Source organism: Apodemus sylvaticus, chromosome 5, assembly GCF_947179515.1.
Source record: "Apodemus sylvaticus chromosome 5, mApoSyl1.1, whole genome shotgun sequence".
NCBI lineage: Eukaryota > Metazoa > Chordata > Mammalia > Rodentia > Muridae > Apodemus > Apodemus sylvaticus.
In genome coordinates, this window is record NC_067476.1 from 137473760 (window position 1) to 137498805 (window position 25046).

Here is a 25046-nt window from a genome sequence, read left to right on the forward strand (position 1 = left end):
ATCTCTCTAGCTCCAACTAAAAAAAAAAGTACCATATAAAGTATATTACTTTAATGGTTTCTAAGTGTCCACTTTGGTCAGTTAAATGACCTTGTTAGGCAACTGTTCCCATCCATCTTCCAAATCTTCTTATCTTTCTAAACCCAAACTCCAGGCACTAACTCCACAGTAGACCTCAGCCAGCCCCTGGTCACCAGCATCCCACTTGCTATGTTGAATTGAGCTGTTGGCACCTTCCTCACGAGTATCATGCAGTATTTGTTTTTCTGAGATTAGCTTTCTTTAGCTTACTCGTGTGTCTTCAGGCTTTGCCCACGAGTACCACATGTAAGGATTCCCTCCTCCTTCTCATTCTCTGGCTTGTTCTGTCTTCACCTGTGTCTAGCTTGTTCTCTCTCTGAAACCCATGTCTGTACCATTGTTCCAGTAAAAACTGCCTCCTCTCTCTCTCTGCACTGCTCTTCAGGTAGCTTCCCATTCCTCTCTCTTCTCATGAGAGTTGGGCGTATCCCGTTCTGTTAAATCTTTCTCTGATTCATCACTTTGTCTGCCACTCAATTCAACATCACTTTCAAACATGGGAGCTTCCTTTTGCAAGCTAACTTTATCTTCATTGTTTTGGAGTATAAGAGGTGAGATTAAAGCATGTGCATCTGTGTACCAGGCAGAGGGATTGAAGGTGTGTGCTCAGGGCTGAGCCACACCACAACTAGAAACTATTTTTAACCCCAGTAAATAACACAATCTCCAGGTGCAACACCAGTCTTTGTTGTTGTGCCATCTCTCCGCATCAGGGGTTTGAACAGCTACAGATGCTGTCCTAGTCTTCACACAGCAAGTCAGGAACCCGCCTTCCTCCTCATCCCTCTCTGAAGCCTGGGCAGTAGACTCAGGGATGCTCACAGTACCCTGGAGTACCCTGGAGGCAAGCACTCAGCACACTGTGTCCCAGACCCAGAGGAAGAAGGCTGCCAAGCATGGAGCTTTCAACATCTTATAGTACTGGCTCGCTCACGTTCCTAATGTTACCTGGCCAGGGAGGAGGTGCTTGCTCTATTCCTGGTGGACACTGCCTCTTTCTGCCCCGTGTCTGCCACTCTGGGGATCTTGGTGGATGTTGTTCTCTGGTCAGCCTGAGTCTTTGGCTCTTTGTGTCCAAAGGCCCCAAGAGAGATCCTCACCAGCTTTGGGTGGCTCTTGGCATTCCATGGCTTGAAACCACATCTCTGTGTCTTTCAAACTTTGCCTTTGTGCTAACACTACCCCTCCTGATGTTTGCCCTCTTCTACCTGTGCACTTGTGGTGGGAATAAAGGTCCCCTTAGACAGCCCTCATGTTGTGATCCTTAACTTAATTATATCTGCAAAGATCTGTTTCCCAAATAGGGTCGTACTAACAAAATGCAGGGATTAGAACATTGAACTTGTTTGGATGGCCATTTTCCAGTCTCCTGTTCATTGGCTGCAGCAGCCATGGGGAACTTTCCTGAATGATAGGCATGCTCTATATATTGTCATGCTGTGGGCCTGTCCCCAGGATGCCCACCGGGAAGTGGCAGAGCCAGTGCTGGCCCTGCTTGCCTTATAACCATCAAATTCTTGGTGGGTCATGGCTTCCTCTGCTAGTGTCCTAGAGAAAGTCTCATGACCTCAACTGGGTATGCCTACAGCAGCGACATGCTGCCATCCTGTGGCTAGCCCTCCTGAGCTCTGCCGTTCCCAGAGGCTGGAAACACTGCCCACCTTGGAACCAGGAGGGCAGTCATCTGGGATGTCCTGGCCTGATGGGGGAGGGGAAAGCATGGCACTACAAAGGAAAATGACGGCAGGGTGATGCTCTTCTGTCCCCAGGGACAAGGCCTGTGTCCCTGTCATTCACTTGGCCCAGCTGATGCACACCTCTCCCCAGAACCCTGCCCTCCCAGAACCCTGCCCTTCCCTCGTCATCTGCAGGGCTCAGATGGAAGCATAACCCATTAACCCCTTCCTGGCCCCTCTGATTCACTTTGCAGCTGTCACACTCGGCGGAGCAGGGAGGGGACTGAGTAGTTAATCACAATCACAGAGTAGTATATATCAGCTGCTAGGCTGTCTCTGTCATCGACTGCCAGCCGGCCTCGGCCAAGGGACAGCCTGCAGCAGCCACACTATGGGATCACCCCTGGGGATGGCCCCCAAGATTCCAGCCATGTGACCTCCATCATCAGAATTCCATCCAATAGCTCTTGGGTTCCCCAAACAGCGACAGGCCTTCTGCAGGGTCCCATGACAGCCCACCTCCTCCTAGAGGCCCTCCTCAACCACAGCACCCCCGTCACCTGATCTGTTTGTGTTTACCTCATCCTGGCTTCCGGCTTGCTTGAGATTGCAGGTGTAAGCTATTCCACCCCGTGGTGGTTGCTGTTTTACACAGCGTCGTTACTGTGTGTGTTTATGTGTGGTATGTGTGGAGAGATGTGTGGTACATGTGAGAATGTGTGTGCGTGTGCATGTGCACAGTGTGTGTACATATGCATGCATACATGCGAAGGCACACAGTTGATGTCTTCCTCCACTGGCCTCTACCTTACTCGTTGAAGCAAGGATTCTCAGTCGAACCCACAGCTCACTCATAAGGATAGTCTGGCCAGCCTGCTCGTTCCTGGGATCCCCTAGAATTGAAGGCATGCTATCCTTACCTACCCAGCATTTTTGATTGGTTCTTGGGACACTAGCTTTGGTCCTCCTGTCTGTGTGACAAATGCTTTATCCATTGAGGCACCTCCACAGCTCCTGTGGAAGTTTTTATTTAGTGCTGGGGATCAAATGCAGGCTTTTGTGAATGCTAGGTGAACACTCTACTTAGTTCCGTCCCCTGTCCCCTGTGGGTCTGTCTCTGGGTGGCTATTTGGAAGTGGCAGAGGCAGTGCTGGCCCTGTTCACAGTCTGATCACCATGGCCTTGATGAGCTCTCTTTCCTCTGCTAGAGGCCAAGGGAAACTCTGGTAATGGCAAGTGGGCATGGCCCCAGAAGTAAGACCTACCAATTCCATAGCTAGCCACGCCTAGGTCCTGCTTTGGAGTTCCAGGCGGCTGGAGACACTGTCCGTCCACCCTGGAAGCACGAGGGCTGTCGTGTGGAACACACTGATGTGATTGGTTTCATTCCCAAAAGTGTTTGCTTGCCTAGAGCCACCCTAAGGATTAACCTGCTGGGATGTGCTGGCTTCCTAAGGCTCTCATCAGATCACCCTAAGCCTGGCTCAGACCTCAAAAAGGTGCATCTTCTTCAGCCTGGAGGCCAGAGGCAGAGACTCTTCTTAACCTGGGAGACAGGGCATCACTTAACGCCCCTGGAAAAGCCTCCCCCATGTTATTCTTAACAGCTGCGGGCCACAGGCTAGCCTCTGCCTTTGGCCCAGCCTCTACCTTCCCTGGCTTGCAGACATAGCTTCAGGTCTTTGCCTCCACAGTCACAAGGTGTCTCCTGATATGGCCAAGTCTTTCCAAATGTCTGTTATCAGTACATCAGTCTTTGGATGAGGGCTACTTTATCTCGGGACTAGGGCTGCTTTGTACACGACTGCCAGGGCTACAAAAAGTGTGAGCATGTGACTGCTTCTGCCTAGACTCTATTTCCAAATAAGGCTCATGCTGGGAGGGCAGGGTCGGGATGGGAGCATCTTTCCTTGACTAGAGATGGGTTCTGTTTGTGGCCACCATTTTCTTTTCTTTTCTTTCTTTCTCTCTCTCTCTTTCTTTCTTTTTTTCTTCCTTTTTTTCCCCTTTTTTTTGGTTTTTCGAGACAGGGTTTCTCTCTGTAGCCCTGGCTGTCCTGGAACTCACTCTGTAGACCAGGCTGGCCTAGAACTCAGAAATCCACCTGCCTCTGCCTTCCAAGTGGCCTGCCTCTGCCTCCCAAGTGCTGGGATTACAGGTGTGTGCCACTACACCCAGCCACCATTTTCTTAATAAACAACAACATATTTGGGTTTGGCATGATGGCTTGGATCTCTAACATCTGCCTAAAGCTGGAAATGATGGTGTGCATCTGTAGTCCTCGCACTGTGAATGGGGATAAAGCATTCCCTTGCCAGAGACAATGAACCCCCAGAGCTCAGCCAGCTAGGTTGAGCTCTAAGTTCAATGAGAGACTTTCTCAAAAATGAGGTAGAAAACTATAGAGAAGATGCTTAATATTGATCTCTAGACTCCACACATACATGCACAGGTGAACATCCATGTACCCATGCACACACAGAGGCACATTTACATGGGCTACATACACACATGCATGATTTTAAAAAAAAGAAATACTTAAAAATAAATAAAGTAGTCAGGTGTAGTGGAATACCTTTAATCCCAGCACTTGAAAGGCAGAGACAGATCTGTAAGTTCGAGACTAGTCTAGTTTATAAAATAAGTTCTAGGACAGCCTGGGCTACATAATGAAACCCTGTCTCAAAAAATGCAAACAAAAAAAATGTGTCTGGATTGGGAAGATGGTTCAACAAGTAAAAGTTCTTACTATTTTTGCAAAGGATTCAAGTCTAGTTGCCAGCAGATGCATAAGGTAGCTCACAATCACCGGTAACTGCCACATCAAGGTATCCAACACTCTGGCTACTGAAGGCACTGCTCGACGTGTGTGTGTGTGTGCATGTGCGTGCGTATTAAAAATTGAAAAAAAAAAAATCACCCAGGTTCCTGCCTCAGGTTAGGCTGAGACCAAGAGAAGGAGGCTCTGGTGTTCCAGTGTCGGGAGGGGCTGGCACCTGAGGACAGACCTGGAAGCACGCTCCCCATTAAGACAGCTTCTAGGGTCAACACAGTAAACATCAAAATGAGTCGGTGTGATTAATAAGGAAAAGGCTCTTCCGCCCAGAAGACCAACTAGGGGGATGGCATGAACTTCTCCGGGTGCTGCGACTGGGGGTACGGCTCATATGCAGTGCAAGAGCCCAGGGCTGTGCCATCTGACAGGAAGTGGGTAGTAGCTGCAAAGCCTAACTTTGCTCCAATTGCCAGGAAGAACCATTAGAGGAAACCCTCTGTGTGGACACATACACGTCACTGATCATGCAGAGGCCGGAGGATATCTGGTGGCTTCTTGCTCTCTGCCTTGTCCCTTTAAGACAGGGCCTCTTGAGGACCTGAAGCCCGGGGTTTTAGCTAGGCTGCTGGACAGCCAGCCCCAGTAATATTCTACCCTGCTCAGAGCTAAATTTACAGCATCAAGCCAGCAAGACCATGGTTGGTTTGCTACATGGGTGCTGGGCTCCAAAATCTGGCCAGCCGTGGCTGCTGGTGGACAAGCTATCTTCTGTAGCCCAAGGGGTGAGAATTTCTTTTAACTGGAACAGTGATGTCAAATTCTTGTTTTTGCTTTCTCTCATAATTAATGTGTAATGTGGAAGAACATTCTCTGGGTTTAAGATCAGCAGGTAGAACAAGATACAGCCCCCACCTCTGAGCTGTACCCTGGTGTATGTTCTCTTGTGTTGTCTATCTATCATCTATCTATCTATCTATCTATCTATCTATCTATCTATCTCTATCTCTATCTCCGGTTTTTCAAGACATTATTTCTCTGTCTAGCCTGGAACTCACTCTGTAGATCAGGCTGGCCTCAAACTCAGAGATCCTCCTGTCTCTGACTCCTGAGAGGGAGGATTAAAGTGTGCTATCACCATAGCTAGGATTACAGGGCTGGGCCACCAAGTTCAGGTCCTTTCTCTTTTCTGATAACTGGTCCTCATCTAGGGATGCAGATGTAATGGCGGGTATCCACACAGTCATTTGTGACCAGGCACTAAGGGCAGTGGGGTAGAAGGACAGGAGCCCAGGCTCCTAGACTGTGGAGCACGGGCCAACCTTGGAGTGCCTGCCTCTAAACTCTATTTTCATGAAAGATAGACGTCTCCACCTTGTTGGAGATGACTCCACAGGCCAGCGCACATTTTCAGAAGGCCTCGCTCACTTCCTGGATCCCTCTACCTCTCTATATATACAGTGAACACCAACTCCTGCCAGCATCTTGTTGGGTCATCTTGCTCAGGCTTTAATCCCTTCGTTCTCCTGCTGAAACGTCTTCATCCAAACTCTCATTCTTTTTGCTCCCCAAGACCAGGGCCTCCTCTTGGGAGCTGCTCGCTGCATCTTCCTCCCTGTTGTTCTAGGCCCGCGGGTTCCACTGTTCCCTTCTCTGGCATCCACCAGGCTGTAGTCCGTCCGTTTGTAGGTCTTTTGGAGCCCTGGAGTCTCATGGAGCCTTTCATGGTGCAGATGGACGTCAACGGAGATATAGATACGGGTGGGACAGTTAATAACGTGGATTCTCAGCTTGTCCCCCACCCACCCGTTGACTTCAGCCCTGCTGGTGGTGATGGAATGGGAGAATGACAAAGCGGCGGCTAGAGGGCGCTGTAGTTCTGCAACAGAAGTGGATGGGCGGGGCCTGGGGTGGGGCGAGGCCGGGGCGGAGTCAGGTTGTGCAGGAAAAGGCCGATCCGTCCCACTGCCTAATGTCCTGGAACCGCACGCCCCTCCCGCCGCAGATAATTAACTGGAGCCAATAAAACGCTGATGGCGGCGCCTTTGTAGGCACTGCGGCGGCATTGTTATGGAAAGCGCGGTCCCCACCCGCCCGGTCCCCGCAGCTGGCCGGGAGTCGCCCGAGCCACCTGGACGGGACCCCGGACCCGCGCCGGCCCATCTGCCGCGCCGTCAGCTGCGGAAAACTGGGGAGGCGGGCAGCTCCGAGTCTGGGAGTCTACAAAACTTTAGGTCAATGGTGGCACTGGAAACCCGCCTGCGCGCAGCCGAGATCTGGTGGGCAGGCCGGATTGTTCATGGAATGCTTTCCGCGACCGCACCGCAAGCCTCAGAGAAAGTGTCCGCTATGCTCACAGAGCCCCAGGCGAGGGATCCAGCGCTGTCCTCTATAGATCGCTCCTTTTCAGCTGACAAGTTCATGGAGATAACTCAGATCACTCTCGCTGGCAGTCAAATGGCCAGCCCAGCCCAATGATCATCCATCCTGCCTAGTCTGTGGTCACATGTTGATTCTCCCCCTGTCCCCTCAGTGGAGCAGACAGAGGGCTGTCTTTCCTCAGAGAGAAGTGGAATAGTAACAGCCAGAAAGTTTTTAAAAGACAGCGCCAGGGTGTCTTTGCAGTACCAAGCCAAGGCACCGTGTATTTGCTGAGTCTCTGGGACTCCCACCACTAACTTGTGAGTTATGCTTAAGTCGCAAGTCCTTCGTGGAAGAACAGTGCAGTTTAGGATTCTCCTTCCTGGATGGTCCTTGCTGCTTCTGAATTCACAGCTGCAATAATGTCCTGACAGCTCAGTCTCATGTCTGTCTACTCCATAGGGAGTTCAATGAAACTCATAGCTGGGGGGCGTGGCTTAGTGGCAGAACTTAGCCTAGAAACCATGAGTCCTTGGGTTCTATTCCCAACACTGAAACAAAGCAAAACAACTTTGCCAGCATATTATAGATGTGTATGAAATGTATACTCCAGCTCTGTCACCGGATGTTAAACCTCGGACAAACAACCTCTGTGACTCCTATGATGTGATGTGTCCCTGCCTCAGCCCACTTTCCTGTTCTAAACTATACCTACCAGTGCTGGGCTCTGAGCTGCCAAACAGACAAACCTCCCCTCTCTGGTGTATCCTTTTGTCATCTGTCAAGTGCTCGGGAACTACAGCTGACATTCCATGAACGTTAAGACGAGTATTATGAAGGCTAATTGTGCGGGCTAGTTTTACATCAACAGAAGCTAAACTCATCTGAGAAGAGAGAACCCAATTGAGGAAATTCCTCCATAAGATGTGGCCAGAGGCACTTTCTTAATTAGTGACTGATAGGGGAGGGCCAGCCATTGTGGGTGGTGTCCACCATGGGCTGGTGGTCCTGGGTTCTATAAGAAAGCAAGCAGAACAAGCCAGTAAGCAGCATTCCTCCATAGCGTCTGCATCACTTCCTGCTTCCAAGTTCCTACCTAGTTTGAGTTCCTGCCTTGGCTTCCCTCAGTGGCTTGTGACCGGGGACATGTAAGCCAAATGAACCCATTCCTTCCAAGTTGCTTTTAGCCGTGATGTTCATCATAGCAATCATAGTCCTGATAAGACACTGCTAAAGGTCCGAACCCTATGGGATGGCTATGGGAATCCTGATGGAATGCTTTGATCAGCAGTATAGCCCCCAGCGTAGACTATCAGGAAAACAAACCAGAGTTGTATGTGGGCCTCACACTTTGCTGTGTGTAGCGTGCAGCTTTATAGGAATACTGTCCCCACCAAGAGTGGTAGTTTGAATAAAATGAGCCCCTGCCCCACACACATAAGCCTATAGGGAGCTGCACTATTAGTGGGTGTGGCTTTGTCGGAGTGGGTGTGGCCTTGTTGGAGTGGGTGTGGTCTTGTTGGAGGAAGTGTGCCACTAGCAGGTGGGTTTGAGGTCAGAGTTCAAGCCTGGCCTAGGGACTCACATTCTCTTCCTGCCATCTGTGGATCCAGATATAGAACCCTAGGCTACCTCTCCAGAACCATGTCTTCCTGCATGCCACTGTGCTCCCCACCATGACAATGAAGGACTAAACCTCTGAACTGTAAGTCAGCCCCAGTTAAGCTTTCCTGTATGAGAGTTGCCATGGTCACAGTGCCTCCTTAGGCAAAAAACAAAACAACAAAACAAAACAAAAAAACACTGAGACACCAATTCTAGGTTTCAGGACAAGAAGAGACAGAGCAGTCCCTAGGGCACCTGACAGCAGTCCCTAGCCTTGACAGCAGAAGGAGATGGGGGTAGGGGTTGATTCAGTCCCTGGTGTCCCTCTGTACCCACCTGTGGGATGCCCCCTACTGAACACTGCCCACGATGGAGGAAGGATGAAATCGGGACTTTCAAGTAATCACCATGGTCTGCATGACTGTCTGTGCTGCGGTCTGCATGACTGTCTGCTGCGGTCTGCATGATGGTCTGTGCTGCAGTCTGCATGATGGTCTGTGCTGCGGTCCTCATGATGGTCTGTGCTGTGGTCTGGATGACTGACTGTGCTGCGGTCTGCATGATGGTCTGTGCTGTGGTCTGCATGACTGACTGTGCTGCAGTCTGCATGACTGTCTGTGCTGTGGTCTGCATGACTGACTGTGCTGCGGTCTGCATGACTGTCTGTGCTGTGGTCTGCATGACTGACTGTGCTGCGGTCTGCATGACTGTCTGTGCTGTGGTCTGCATGACTGACTGTGCTGCAGTCTGCATAACTGTCTGTGCTGCGGTCTGCATGACGGTCTATGCTGCGGTCCTCATGATGGTCTGTGCTGCGGTCTGCATGACTGTCTGTGCTGCGGTCTGCATGACTGTCTGTGCTGCGGTCTGCATGACTGTCTGTGCTGCGGTCTGCATGACTGTGCTGAAGTTCTGCATGACTGTCTGTGCTGCTTGGCTTCTCTGGGCCTCAGGCACCTCATCTGAAAAATAGGACAATGCTCTTCCAGAACATGAAGAGAACTGAGACAGAAGCTGAGTATCATATACCGTGTTCCTTCAACCTTAAGCAATTGTCTGCATGTCCCACGGCTCTGTTTGCTGGTCTCTACCATGAGATGCAATAGGTCCTTGGTACACAGAACCACTGTGACAAGGAGAATCCGCATGCGGAACAGTACAGGATTCTCAGGCCTGTTCCTGTCCAGTCCTTGATTGAGCTCCTGCTCATGTGGGTGTTGGGGAAAACTGGGTGACTGAAGGTCCAGTCAGCAGCCAGGAAACGCCCTTCAGACAAGGCCCCACAGGTGGGCAAGAGAAAAGAAAAAATAAAAGAGCAGCTTCTGCCAAAGGAGGAGCCAAGAGACACTGCTGTTGAGGACACAGGGCAGCTCCTGAGTGTGGCCAAGGAGGCTCTCTAGCCACCTGGCTCTGTCCTTTTAGGCTTGTGAGAGGGTGGAGCAGCCAGCACAGCAGGGGCAAAACGCAGGCCTGGAGAGACACTTAGAGGGAAAGTAGAAGTGGAGAAAAAGCCAGAGACACACTGCAAACCATGAGGGGAAGAGAGCGAGGGACCGGGAAAGAAAAACAGGAAGGACCACTGCAGGCTCACAAGAGATACTGTCCTTGCCAAGAATCACAAACAAAGTCTGTATGTGACAGAGCTGGGATCTTAGCGGGGACATCCTCTGAACTGTGATGAAGGAGAAGAAGGAGGGGATGAAGGACAGAAGAAGGAAGAAGAAGGAGATGGGAAGGGATGAGGAAAAGGAGAAAGATGAGAAACCAGAAGATGGTGGGGAAAGAGGAGATGCAGAAGGTGCAAAGGAGTCAGGAGGAGGCGGGGCCTCGGGGAGGCGGAGACCCAGGAGGAGGCGGAGATCCAGGAGGAGGCGGGTCCTCGGGGAGGCCGAGACCCAGGAGGAGGCGGAGACCCAGGAGGAAGGAGGAATAAAGATGGAGGCTGAGGAAGTGGCCTCCACTTTCTTTTCCTGTGGCCACTGTGTTGAGTGCCACATGGGAAGATGTTGACATAAACCACAGGGATTCCACATGAGGGTCCAGTAGTCTAGCTGCTGTCCCAGCCAGCAAGGAAGGCCCAGAGGGACGCTGTACCAGGGGCTTGTGTTGCTGCCCTCCTAGGCACAGCCTCGCCACCTTGCAAGGGAATTGCTGTCTCTAAAGCTGAAACCCCAGTCAAAGAGTGAAGCTCTTAGGAGGTGTGGCCTTGTTAGAGAAATTTGTCACTGTGGTGGTGGGGCTTTGAGGTCTTAAATGCTCAGGCTACACCCAATGTAATATCAAATTCGGTCTCCTGGCTGCCTTCAGATCAAGATGTAGAACTAACCCTTGGCTGCTCCAGAGCCATGTCTGCCTGGACGCTGCCATGCTTCCCGCCATGTTGACTGTGGACTAAATCTCTGAACCTGTAAGTCAGCCCCAAATAACTGTTGTCCTTATAAGAACTGCCCTTGTCACAGTGTCTGTTCACAGCAGACACTAACCCTAACTAAGGCAGCCCCTACTCATCAGCCACAGCCCAGCCCCCTGACAGCCTCCCCTGCAGGGCAGCCTGTCAAGGGTGCAGAAGAGACCAGAGGAGTCAAGGCCTTGTGCGCCCAGCCCAGCTGAAGACCTGAAGCTCCTCCTACTATGTATGCACTGTGTACAGAAGCAGCTGCCACTCCTCATGAGTCTCAGTGTCCATGGGGACCCTGTAGGGATCTGGGATCTGGGGCTCAGTTTCAGACATCCTGGGATTCCTTTGAAGCTCTACCCTTGTGTGCTTCTTTCTTAGGAAGGCTTATGGTTTGCTGCTGATTCTCACTGGATGCAACAGGCACAACAGGAGAGGCCAAGGAAGGACATGGAGCAGCCTGTGACCTGACACTGCATTACAAGCCACTCCAAATGTAGTGACTTTACCAGTAAGCATAATCAATCATAATCCCTGGGAGGACTCCGAGTGGGCATGGAGGTGGTTCTGGGGTACACATGCTGGGGTCCACACTTGCAAGGAGCTCATTCATGACTTCAGGTCCATACTGGCTGACAGTGGGGCCTCAGTTCCTGAAAGACTCCATAACACTGCAGCTGGCCATCCTAGAGTCAGATCCAGAGGCCAAGACAGAAGCCACAATGCCTTAGAAGCCAAACATTGTCGTCTCCATAAACCCCCACCGGTTATAGAACCAGCTTCATTGAAATCCTAAAGGGACCCTGGCATGGGGAGAAGGCGGGCAATGGGAGTACCTGGGGGCACTGTGGGTTATTCAAAGGCATTGGGGTCTATGTGGGGGCATGGTGGGTTGTCTGAGAGAACTGAGGTTTATCTGAGAGCTGTGGGGGCTGTGGAGCCTCTGTGGAGTGGGGGAGCCTCTGAAGTTACCGAGGTTATCTGAGGGCACTGAAAGCTATCAAAGGGCACAGAGTGGCGACCTGAGGTGCTGGGGGCTATCTGGGGACACTAGGTATCTTCACCTGCGGGTACTAGGGGCCATCTGAGAACACTGAGGGTTATCTGAAGGCACCAGAGTCATCCAAGGTCAATGGATTCTACCTATCAGAGGGCACAGGGGGTCACGAGTGTTAGAATAGTGAGAGGAAAATTAGAGTGTTTCTTCAAAGTCCTACAGACTATGTCTCCTGCAAAGTGTAGCTCTGCCGTGAACAGAAAAATGGGGGCATGTGTTGGATCTAAAACATGATCTGCTAATTTTCTGTGATTTCTGACCACACCTTCTCCACTCTATCTCAGGGTTCCAGACTTGTCTTTTTTCTTAGGACCTGAAGCACAGGAACTCTCTCCTCTTGTCCTCTAGTTCCTCAGCTCTCCTTCTGGGATGCCTCCTCTGGAAAACCTCTCCTACCGCCCTCACATGTACCTGCCACTCTCCAGTCTCCCATTGCATCCCTGTAGCTACACTGACCAGAGCCTGGTCTGGTTCCTCCTGCACTGCAGTGTCCTGACTAGGGGCTGACTCACAGTAGGTGCCCAGGTTAGTGTCAAACAAATCCACAATGACCATTCCACCTCACACACAGGAAGACACTGAGACATGGCCGAGTATGTCCCTGAGCCTCAGTGTCTCCTGCCCTGTAGTGCCTGGGAGGCCCTCTTCTAGTCCCATGTCCCAGCTGTCATATCCTTCTGGAAATATCCAAGGGACAATACCTTGAAAATAGAGGAATCAGAGCACAGTTCGATCCCAAAGGCTGCACCTCACACTGCACACTAGATTCTTCAGATGTTAACAGAGCTATGCTAGCCTTCAGGTGCTGTAACAAAACACCTGACTCACACAATTTAAAGGAAAAGGAATTTATTTTGGCTTGTAGTTTCAGTTTTGGTCCCAGTTCCTCTGTTTCCATAGCATTGGACCTGAGTTAAGGCAGAATATCAAAGCGGAGAAGGCAGAGGTGGGTAATATGGGAGGCTACATCCTCAGGGCAATCTGCAAGCAAAAAAAAGAAGAAGGAGGAGGAGGAGGAGGAGGAGGAAGAGGAGGAGGAGGAGGAGGAGGAGGAGGAGGAGGAGGAGGAGGAGGAGGAGGAAGAAGAAGAAGAAGAAGAAAAAGAAGAAGAAAAAGAAGAAGAAGAAGAAGAAGAAGAAGAAGAAGAAGAAGAAGAAGAAGAAGAAGAAGAAGAAGAAGAAGAAGAAGAAGAAGAAGAAGAAGAAGAAGAAGGAGAAGGAGAAGAAGAAGAAGAATGTTCCTAGTATAATGTACCGTATTCCAAGACACACTCCTAATCCCAACTTCTAACCAAGCCCACCTCTTAGTTTCCACTACTTCACAATACTATTGCCAAATTATGAATCTATTAGTGAAACAGACCATTGACTAACTCAGAGCCTTCACAGTCTAATAATCATTGAAAAGTGTAAAGCAGCCCTTCAACACATGAGCCTTCAACACTTCATACCTGCTATGGTTTGAGTGTGAAATGTCCCTAGTAGCCACATGTGTTTGGACTCTTAGTCCCCAGCTGGTGGTGCTGCTTTGGAAGGTTGTAGAACCTTTAGGAGGTGGAGACTCACTGGAGAATGTGAGTCACTGGAGTGAGGCCTCAAGATTTTTATTTTTTTTAAAGATTTATTTATTATATGTAAGTACACTATAGCTGTCTTCAGACACACCAGAAGAGGACATTGGATATCATTATGGATGGTTGTGAGCCACCATGTGGTTGCTGGGATTTGAACTCAGGACTGTCACAAGAACAGTCAGTGCTCTTAACCACTGAGCCATCTCTCCAGTCCCCTTGAGATTTTTATAAATGAACACTAATCCCTGTCTGTTCTCTGCTTCCCATCACACTAAGAGGAAAGGAACTAAGGAGTCCCAGCTATGCAGTCCTCCCACCACCAGCCTCCTGATACCTGCTTTCCCTTCAAACAGTATAACCTCAAACCATGAGCCAAGTTAAGTTCCTCCTCCTTTAAGCTGCTTGCTGTCAAGTAGCTGGCTGCCACAACAAAAGACACAAACCAGTTCAGAAAATTGGTACCAGGAGTGGGGTTGTTGCTGTGATAAACCATGACCACGTTCTTAGGCCTTTGGTATTGATTCAGGGAGGGAATAAAGAATTTTGAAGCTGAGACAAAGAAGCCCTGGAGTACTATAAGAAGAGCTTAGTGGACAATTCTGGTGGGAGTTTGGAAGACCATATGCTAGTGAAATGTTCACAGTGCAGAGACTCTACGGGAAAATGGACCAGAGGATATTCATGCTAGCATGACATAGAATCTTCTATATTTCACCCATGTCCTGAGAGCTTATGTGACACTAAATTAAAAAGACTAATTGATCTGGCAGAAGACATTTCAAAACAGGAGATCATTCAGGTTGTATCATGGTTACTGCTTGCTGCTCTTACCTAGGTATACAGTGAGAGAGAGAGCAACAACAGAGAAAAAGGATATTTTTTAAATGTGCAGATTGGCAAGTTAAAGGGGAACACAGGAATTTAAAAGTTCCAGATAAGACAGATATGAAGGCAACTGTAATTGTCTAAAAGATTCCCACCCTGAGAGAGAAGCCTTGTGCTCTTCAATGGGACAAAGGGGAAACAGTTTCCTGAGGGCAAGACCTTACACGTCAGAAATGCTAACTTGTAAAAATAAAACAAATGGAGAGAAAGAACCCAGGGAACTCTTTCTCTAGGGCATCCTTGAAGACACAGAAAGGCTGTTGTGGCCATTGTCCAAGAGCCGGTGGCAGAATTTAGGAGCCTCACCCACATATTTTGCAGATGTAAAAGATACAAGAATGAGGGGTCATAGAGGTACACACCACGTTTTCAAAATGTCTCTGAGGTGAAGCAATGTGTGGCATGGTTGGAATCCTTGCAAGGCGATCCTGAAGGGTGTTTGCATAGAGCTTGGGAAGAAGACCCCAATTTGCAGCCGGAGACTTCAGGATATTGGAGAGAACATAACAGTGAGACATCAACCAAGGAGCTGAAGGCCCTGAGTGCAGCAGACCAAGAGAGAGGTCACTTGTACTAGGTCACTGTGCTCTGTCACTGTAGGTGACAGAGCTGGAGGACAACGCCATCCAGGATAGCTGTCTGAATGGAGAGCTTCAGAGTTGGTGTTCGCCCTAAGGGAAATCAGCCTTGCTTTGGCCTAATCTCTCATTGATTAGGCCATTCCTCCCATTTGGAATGGGATTATTTATTGTGTGTCATTATATATTAGAAATATGTAATTCCTTTTTAATAGGGACTTACAGTTAAGAGATTGTCTAGAGTCTCAGGGGAGACTTAAGGCTTTGGACGGTGCTAAGACCGTTAAAGACTATGGGAATCTTAGAAGTTGGACCAAAGGCATTTTATATAATAAAATGAAAATGACCCTGTTCTAAACCACCATGTCCCCATTTTACAATTTTTTGTTTTGTGGTATTCTGGGTGGAACTTAGGGCTTTGCACATATTGGCAAACCCTCTACCATTGAGCTTTACTCCAGGCCTCCATTTGATTTCATTTTGAATAAGTGTGTGTGTGTGTATATATCTGTGCTGTGTCTGTGTGTGTCTCTGTGTGTGGTACATATATGGTACATGACTGTAAGTGTGTGCACCAACACATACTGCAGAGGTCCCAGGAGGATGACCATTGTCTTCTTCTATCCCTATGTGCCATATTTTCTTTGAGACTGAGTCTCTCACTGAACCTGAAGTTTCAGGTAGGCTGACCAGCCGTTGAGCTCTAGGGACCCATCTTGGCTGTTAGAGACCCATCTGTTCTCCAGCTCCCAGGGTTACAGGCACTCCCGAGATGACATCAGGTTTTTCCTTGGGTGCTAGAGACAACTCAAGTCCTCCACCTTGCACATCAAGTGTTCTTGTCCACTCAGCCATGTCCCGGCCTTTTATTCTTTGACTGAAGAATTACACACGCGGAGAAGACAATACAATTCTGGCACGAACACATGGCTCAGTGGGTCTTCCCGAGTGGACAGCAGTGTGGTACCACCCAGATCAAGTCGCAGAATGCTGACAGCACCCAGGAGCCCTCCCACGCTGCCTCCCTGCTGTGGACCCCTGACAGGATCTGTGTCTTGCTATCACAGTGAGTCCAGCAGGGTCTCCACTTTCTCTCTTGCCCCATCCACTTCATTAAGTCAGGGAACTCCAATCCTGTGTGCCAGAGCCTTTCTGTCCTTTCTTTCTGTCCAGAGCCTCACACCTCCCATTTCATTCTGTGAAGAATCCAAATCCTGACCGTGGCCTGCAAGGGCTGCTGAGAGCTGGCATGTCCGGGCCTGTCTCCCCACTTTCCCCCAGAATCCCTTGCTCCAGCCATCCTGCTTTCTTTGTGCTCACACACAAGGCACTGCAGTATGTAGCCCCCAGGACTCTGATGCTCCTACTCTCAGGGACATGCCATCACCTCCTTCAGCTGGTGATCAAATGTCACCTTTAGACATCTGCTTCCACCCACCCCAGAGTGGCAGAGACAGGAGTTATCCTCCCACTAGAGAAAGATGCACAAAGGCAGGCAGTGTATCTGGGATGACAGTTTCCAGGACACTCGCATCCGACAGTGAAGGGCTGTGAAGGATGCTTTCATGTGATGAAACTGCTCTAAGCTGGGGAGAGGCTTCTAAAGAGAATAAGACAGTGTGTGTGTGTGTGTGTGTGTGTGTGTGTGTGTGTGTGCCCGCGATCACTCCATAGGCAAAGGCACTTGCCACCAAGCTTGACAACTTGACTTTGATCTCTGAAACCCATGTGTGCAGACTCCTACAGGTTGTCCTCTTAACTACCACACATGTGTCTGTCCCCACCCATGCAAATGCACACACAAACAGAAAGTGTTATTTTACAATGCAGGAGCCGGGAGGAATGACTCAGCACTTGTAGCTCTGCTCTTGCAGAGGACCTGGGTCCAGTTGTTAATTGTCACGGCTGCTGGGACTGGTACCTCCACTTCCAGGGTACTGATGCCCTCCTCCAGCCTCGAAAGCACCAGACCTGCATGTGATGCACAGATATGCATGCAGGCAAAATGCCCATGCACATAAAGTGAAATGTAAAGATCTTTTTTTTTTAAAATGTCTTAGTTAGATTTCCTGTTTACTATGATGAAACACCGGAACCAAAAAACATGTGGAGAGAGGAAAGGGTTTATTCAGTTTAGGTCTCCATGGCACAGTTCATTGTTGAAGGAAATCAGGACAGGATTTCAAGCAGGGCAGGAACCTGGCTGGAGCCAGGAGCTGATGAGAGGCCGTGAGGGAGGAGTCTTGCTTCCTGGCGTGCTTCTCATGGCTTGCTCAACCTGCTTTCCGACAGAACCAAGGACCACCAGCCCAGAATTGGCACCACCCACAAGGGGTGGTGCCCTCTCACTTTTAGCACTAATTTAAAAATGTCTTACAGATGACTGTTTGTGTCGTGTCATGTTGTGTTGTGTTAGTAGAGACAGGGTTTCTTTATGTAGCCCTGACTCTCCTGGAACTCACTCTGCAGAGCAGGCTGGCCTCAAATGCAGAGATATGCCTGCTTCTGCCTCCCAAGTGCTGGGATTAAAGACATACTCAGCTGCCTTACAGTCGAATCTTATGGAGACATTTTCTCAACGGAGGCTCCCTCCTCTCTGATGACTCTAGTTTGTGCTAAGTTGACATAAAACCAGTCAGTACAACAATTGGCCCCTTGTCAATGTGACACATAAACACATCATTTTTCAATTAAAATTTTTCCTTTCTTGTTTATCCCCAAGATCTCACACTAAAAACATAAATAACTTTAAAAGTTCCGCCATCTTTACACATTCAAACATGTTAAAATGTAGTCTCTTTTAAAAATCTGAAGTCTCTTTAAAAATTTAGTCTCTCAGCTGGGCAGTGGTGGCACATGTCTGTAATCCCAGCACTCTAGCACTCTGGGAGGCAGAGGCAGGAGGATTTCTGAGTTCAAGGCCAGCCTGGTCTACAGAGTGAGTTCCAGAACAGCTAGGACTATACAGAGAAACCGTGTTTCAAAAAAACCAAAATAATAAAAAAAAAAATTCAATCTCTCAACGGTGGACTCCTGTAAAATCAAAAAATGAATTAAAAAATCCTTTCTTCACAAGGGAAGAGCCAGGACACAGTCACAATCCAATCAAAGCAAAACTATCCTGCACTGTGTCAACAACTATGATGTTCAATGTCTGAAACCCACTCATCATCCTCTGGGGTCCTCCAAAGGCCACCGGTCACATCTCTGGCTCTGTCCTAGGCTCACACACAGCTTGTCTTCTAGGCTCAGGCTGCCTCCACTCCACTGCGGCGGCTGCTGCTGCTGCTTTTAGCGGACATGCCATGGTCCTGGCATTTTCAAAGTGCTGGAGTGTTCTGCCCCAGCAGCCACACTTTCATCAATACCCTCTCCATGGTGCCAAGCCTCAACTTCTCTGCATGTTCCCTTCAATCCGGGATCTCCAACTGCTACTAAGGCCGCATCTTTACCAATGGCTTCTCCTGGCCTCTCACAGTGCTGAGCCTCAGCTGCTCCTCATGACCCCTGCATGCCTTCAGAACCAGTACCACCTGGGTGAGGTCCAACCTTGGCCACCTCTGGAACACAGCTTCTGTGTGCTGACTCTCAGGAAACACTTTGCAGATTTCATCTCGATAATGCTGATCGCTTCTTAATCATCATTGATTCCTCAGCTCTAGCTAACCAGCATCAATTGTCCCGGTTAAGCAAAGGTTTCACTTCAGTGGTGTTAGTCTCTTGCTAATCACCCTTTAGCCCCAGTTAACCAGAACGACAGCTTCCTAATTCAAAATAACAAATGGCCCCAGTAAAGTCTTTAAACTTCCCTCAGAAACTTCACACCCTTATCTTCCAAGCTCCTGCAGAGCATCTCACTGAGTTCTCCACACTCAATGGCTTCTCTAGCCCAAAGTTCCAAAGTCCTTCCACAATCTTCCCCAAAATGATATGGCCAGACCTGTCACAGCAAGGCCCCACTATGCTGGTACCAACTTGTCTTAGTTACAATTACTATTGATATAATGAAACACTATGATCAGAACAACTTGGGGAGAACGGGTTTATTTCACTTAGAGTTTCATATAACAGTGCATCATCAAAAGCAGTGAGGGCAGAGACTCAAACAGGATAGGACTCTGCGGGCAGGAGCTGATGCAGAGGCCATGGAGGGGTGTTGCTGTGCTGCTTACTAGCTTGCTTCTCATGACTTACTCAGCCTACTTTCTTATAGATCCCATGACCACCATCCCAAGGGTGGCACCAGTGGGCTGACCTTCCCCCCATTGAGCACAAATTAAGAAAATACTCTACCTACAGGCTTGCATACAGTCCCATCTTTTGGAAGCATTTTCTCAATTGAGGGTCTCTTCTACGATGACTCTAGCTTATGTCAAGTTGACATAAAACTAGCCGGGACATTAAACAATTTAAGTCAGGGGGCAGTGTGGTGTGTGTGCCAGGACAGCCAGAGCCACTACCTAGTGAGACATTGTCAGAGAGAGAGAGAGAGAGAGAGAGAGAGAGAGAGAGAGAGAGAACAGTGCTCAGTACTTACACAAGACCAGAAACATTGGGGGCTGGAGAGATGGCTCAGTAGTTAAGAGCACTGACAGCTCTTCAAAAGGTCCTGAGTTGCCGGGCGGTGGTGGCACACGCCTGTAATCCCAGCACTCTGGGGGCAGAGGCAGGTGGATTTCTGAGTTCGAGGCCAGCCTGGTCTACATAGTGAGTTCCAGGACAGCCTGAGCTACACAGAGAAACCCTGTCTCGAAAAAACAAACAAAAAATCAAACCAACCAACCAACCAAACAAACAAACAAAAGGTCCTGAGTTCAAATCCTAGCAACCATATGGTGGCTCACAATCATCTATAACGAGATCAGACACCCTCTTCTGGGGTGTCTGAAGACAGATACAGTGTACTTACATATAATAAATAAATAAATAAATCTTAAAAAAAAAAGATCAGAAACACTGTGGCACAGGAAAAGCTCTAGTTTTCAGTAGAGCACTACAGTGACCCTTTTCAGGTCATAAAAGCAAGAGTAGAAAGAATCAGACTGTTCCTGAGTAGCTTATAGTAGAATGCAAGATCTATAGATATTTGAAAATATACGTGTTCAGACACGTCAGGGTGAAGTTGACAGTGTCATACATCCAAGGTTTACCAGACAAAAAGGAAATGTGGTGGTGGAGCACACCTTTAACTCCAGTACATGGGAGGCCCAGAAAGGCAGATCTCTGAGTTCAAGGCTAGCCTGGTCTACAGAGTGAATTCCAGGACAGTCAAAGCTACAAGGAGAACTATTGCCTCAGAAAACACACAAAAAAGAGGAGGGTAGGGAAAGTCCCCCCTCCCACCTCCCCCCCTCCAGTTGCCATGGAATCTCCTTCCCCTAGCTGGACCACCTGGTCGGGCCTTAGTGGGAGAGGATGTGTCTAGTCCTGCTGCAACTTGATGTCCCAGGGAATTATTGAGAAGGGGAAGGGGTAATGGGGAGAAGCGATTTGTAAGGGTGAGAATAGAAGGAGAGAGGGGGCTGTGCTTGAGATGTAAAGTGAAAAAAAATGAAAAAAGTGAATGAAAAAAAAAGAGGGAGGTAGGTTAGGAATGTAGCTTCCTAGTAGAGTGCTTGTAACAGCCTGAGGCCCCAGGGCTCAATTCCAGAGAATGAGAGGGAAAGAGAGGGAAGTAAATAAATATACAGGTCGATAGATAGATAGATAGGTAGGTGGATGGACGAATAGATGCATGGGTGGATGGATGGATGGATGGGTGGACGGACGGACGGACAGATGGATGGATAGTTGGATGGACAGATGGACAGGCAGACAGGCAGATAGAAAGATGATAGGTTTAAAATAATTTTAAAAGATTTGTTATGTGAGCTAAGTGGTTAAGAGCATCTGTTGCTCTTGCATTTGCAAAGAACTCTTCAATTCCCAGCATACACAACAGTCTGTAACTTCAGTTCCAGAGGATCCAACCCCCCTTCCCTGGGCTCTAAGGGCATCAGACACACATGTTCTGGATGTACAGATATACATGCAGGCAAAGCACCCTACACATAGATCCAAGTTAAAACAGTAAATAAAAGAGTTGTCATACATAGAGACACAGATAAACATGACAGCAGATATACACACACACACACACACATACACACACACACTCAACGTCAGCTACGTGAGCAGAGCAGGCGTGTGAGTTATTTCCTTAGCATTTCAATGCCTTGCCTCTTGAGACAGAGTCTTGTTATCAAGCCCTGTCGAGCCTGGAACTCAAAAAGATCTGCCTGCTCCTGCCATTGGACTGCTGAGACTAACGGTGTGCACAGCCACACTTACATGGGAGAAAAATCGCAGAGCAACATCTTTTAATGGACTGAGAGAAAACCAAAACTGCTAACCCCAGCTGTATCTTTCAGAACTGAAGGGAAAATGAAGATATCTTCAGACAAAGAAAAGCTAAAGGAGTGATCTATACAAGATATGACAGAGGAGACAGAACAGGGAATTGGGACCAGATGAAAACCTAGCCTCTTCACAGAGAATGGAGATCACCAGGAGTGTCAGCTACGTGAGCAGAGCAGGCGTGTGAGTTATTTCCTTAGCATTTCAATGTCTTTAAAAACATTTTACCACACAAACAAATGGGAGAGGGCTGAGAGAATCAAAAAGTACACTGTGTGTGTTATGAGACAGGGACAGAACACTTTCTACACCCAACTGCTGCCTCCCTACTGGTCCCCACCCACAGAGTCCCTCCTCCATCCCCCATCCTCCATCCCCGTCTCTGAGCTGGTGCCTCCTGGGGGTATCCCCCCCCCACCTTGGTTCATCAAGTCTCTGCAGGGTTAGACACATTCTCTCCCACTGAGGCCAGAGAAGGCAGTCCTGCTGGGGAATGGATTCCAGAGACAGACAAAAGGTTTTGGAACTGTCATCCCACCCCCACTCCAGTTGTTGGGGATCCACATGGAGACTGAGCTGCACATCTGCTACATATGTGCTGGGGGACCTTGGTGCAGCCGGTGTATGTTCTTTGGTTGGTGGCTCAGTCTCTGAGAATGCCCAAGGCACCAGGTTAGTTGACTCTGTTGGTCTTTCTGTGAAGTTCCTATCCCATTCAGGGCCTTCAGTCCTTCCCCCAACTCTTCCATAAGAGTCCCTGACCTCTGTCCCATGTTTGGCTGTGAGTATCTGCATCTGTTTCAGTCAGCTGCTGGGTGGAGCCTTGAGGAGGACAGTTATGCTAGGCTCCTGTCTGCAAGCATAACAGAGTATCCTTAGTAGTGTTAGGGATTACCCTTAGGATGAGTCTCAAGTTGGGCAGATATTTGGTTTGCCATTCCCTCAGTCTCTGCTCCACCTTTGTCTTTACATTTCTTTTAGACAGGACAAATTTTGGGTGGAAGGAATTGTGGGTGAGTTGTTGTCCTTATCCCTCCACTAGGAGTCCTGCCTGGCTGCAGGAAGGTGGCCTCTTTAGGCTCCATATCCCCTGGGCTATGTGTCTTGGCAAAGGTCACCTGCATTAACTCCTGGGAGCCTCCCCCATCCCAGGTCCCTAAAGATTTTCTGCCTATCCCCCTGCCCCTCCCCCAGCAGCTACAGATTCCCATTCACTCTCCTGGCCCTCTGGCCCTCTCTCCTGTGTCTTCCCTTCCTCTCCCCATCTTCTTTCCCACCCAGTTCCCTCTCTACCTCTACCTTCTATGACTGTTCCTTCTTCCAAATGAGAATCAAGCATCCTTGCTTGGGCCTTCTTTCTTGTTTAGATTTTTAGGATCTGTAGACTGTATTATGGGTATCTGGTCTTTATGGCCAGAACACAAAAATCTGTTGTTGAAGAGCTGGAGAAATGACTCAGCAGTCAAGAGTACTTGGTGCTCTTCTAGATGACCTGAGTTCAGATCCTGGTACCCATGCAAGGCATCTCACAACCACCAGTACCTCTGGCTCCTGGGGATACATCATTCTGCCTGGCTTCTGTGAGTGTCTGCACACACATCATGAATACACACACAGACACACACAGAGACAGATAAAAAATGCATCTTTTCCCCCAAATTTATTTACTTTTGCTTTGAGTATTTAACCTGCACCATATAGAATGTCTGGTAACCGAGGAGGCCAGAAGAGGGTATCGAATGCCCTGGAACTGGTGTTATAAACAGTTGCGACCTACCATGAGAGCCCTGGGAGTTGAACCTGGGTCCTCTGAAAGAGCGACAAGTGCTCTTAACTGCGGAGCCATCTCTCTAGCCCCACAAATAAAAATAAAAATAGTTTTTCCCCTTTTAAAACTCGGTTTCTATGTGTATTTCTGGCTGGCTGGCATCTTGTTTGCTGTATTGATCAGGCTATCCTGCTTGCCTCCACTTCTGGACAGTTCAGGGATTCAAGGTGTGTGTCACCAACACCTGGAAAACAAGCAAAAGATGTTGTTGGGGGCTAGAGAGGCGGCTTAGTGATTAAGACCACTTGATGCTCTGGGAGAAGACCAGCGTTAAGTTCTCAGCTCCATGTGAGGGCTGCTCACAACTGCTTATAATTCCAACTCCGGGGGATCTGACGCCCTCTTCTGGCCTCCAAGGGCAGTTCGATAGCATGCACATATACGTGCAATTTAAAATAAAAAATATACATGTAATTTAAAATAAAAATATTTTTAAATGTGTTCTTGCAAAAAACAAATATTGAGTAAGAATTTGTTGAAATCATGTTTGCTGCTTTTATTTGGACTCGGGGCATATGATCCTGTCTTTCTCCTTGCTATTTGTATGGGGGGATCCCACCCCACCCACACTCGAACTGGAGCCTCCAAATGCTAGAATATACAGAATGGAATCGTTGTACTCCAGAATGTCTGCGGATGACACATAGGATATTAAAATTCTGGAACGCCAGAGCCTGTAATGTTGGACTGTGGGCTGTTTGGAGACGCAACCTCGGTGTTGGAGACAAGGGCTGGTAAGACGTTTAATCCTGGTGTGTTCTAGGTAAGGCGGGGAAGCAAGAGCCAAACTGTACTTTCTTGTACCCCATGGGCTCACCCTGGGTGTCCCTAACTTTGTTTGGTTTTCCAAAGCAGGGATATAGCTCGGGCTCTCCTGGAACTCAGTGTGTAGATCAGGCTGGCCTTGAACTCAAAGGGCTCCGTATGTCTCCCACAGCCCCCCAAGGGTTGGGATTAAAGGGGTGTTCCTAACTTTGGTATCAGTAAGAAGTATCCACTAGCAGGCCCCGCTGATCAAGACTGAGGGACTGAGCCTCTACATGGCTCTAGAAGCTGGTTGAGTGAGTGCTGCGGTGGGGGAGGGGAGAACGGGGAAGGAGGCTGTGTTTTTCCATTTTAATTCAGCTCCTGTTCACTGGGCCCCTTCTGGACTATAGGCTTATGGTCATGCAAGGCTGGAGGCTGTCATTATCACAGAGAACCATTCTCTCTACCACCTCCTCAGGGACCCTAGGAGAGGCCTGCCTATCATTCCAGCGACCCAGCCCTCTGGCTACAGAACTGACTGGCTGGCAGCTCAGGCCTAGGGGTAGAGGGAGGAAGCGACACAGGGTCAGAGTGTCCTTTGGTCTCCAGATCCAGGAGTGCAGCACTCACTGCCCTTACAATGAAACTCTAGGGAGCAAGAGGGCGACTCCAGCAGCCCCCCCTCTTTGTCTACAGCTTGCATCACTCAGGAAACACCTCTGGTTTACTTTGTGTCCTTGAGTCTGAGGGAAGCCCATGTATCCCTTTTGCCTGTGACTGTCCTTACCACCTAAGAGGCAGTACTGTAGACGCCAAGGCACACGCTACCCAATCCGTTTGGCTCAGGAACAGAATGATTTTTCCTCGGCTTTGTACAGGGGGCATTGCACATGAAAGTCACGCCACCCTCAGATTAGTGGAAGCTGGAGTTCACCCACATCTTCACGATGCTCAGGAGCTGAACTGGACAGCTTACACCAAACTGACAGTGGTCAGTGCCAAGCACTGCCCCACCCCCACCCCGTACCCCACCAACACAAGTACCAGTAACACTCATGGAGTTCCACCTGGCATGATCAACGGAAAACCAC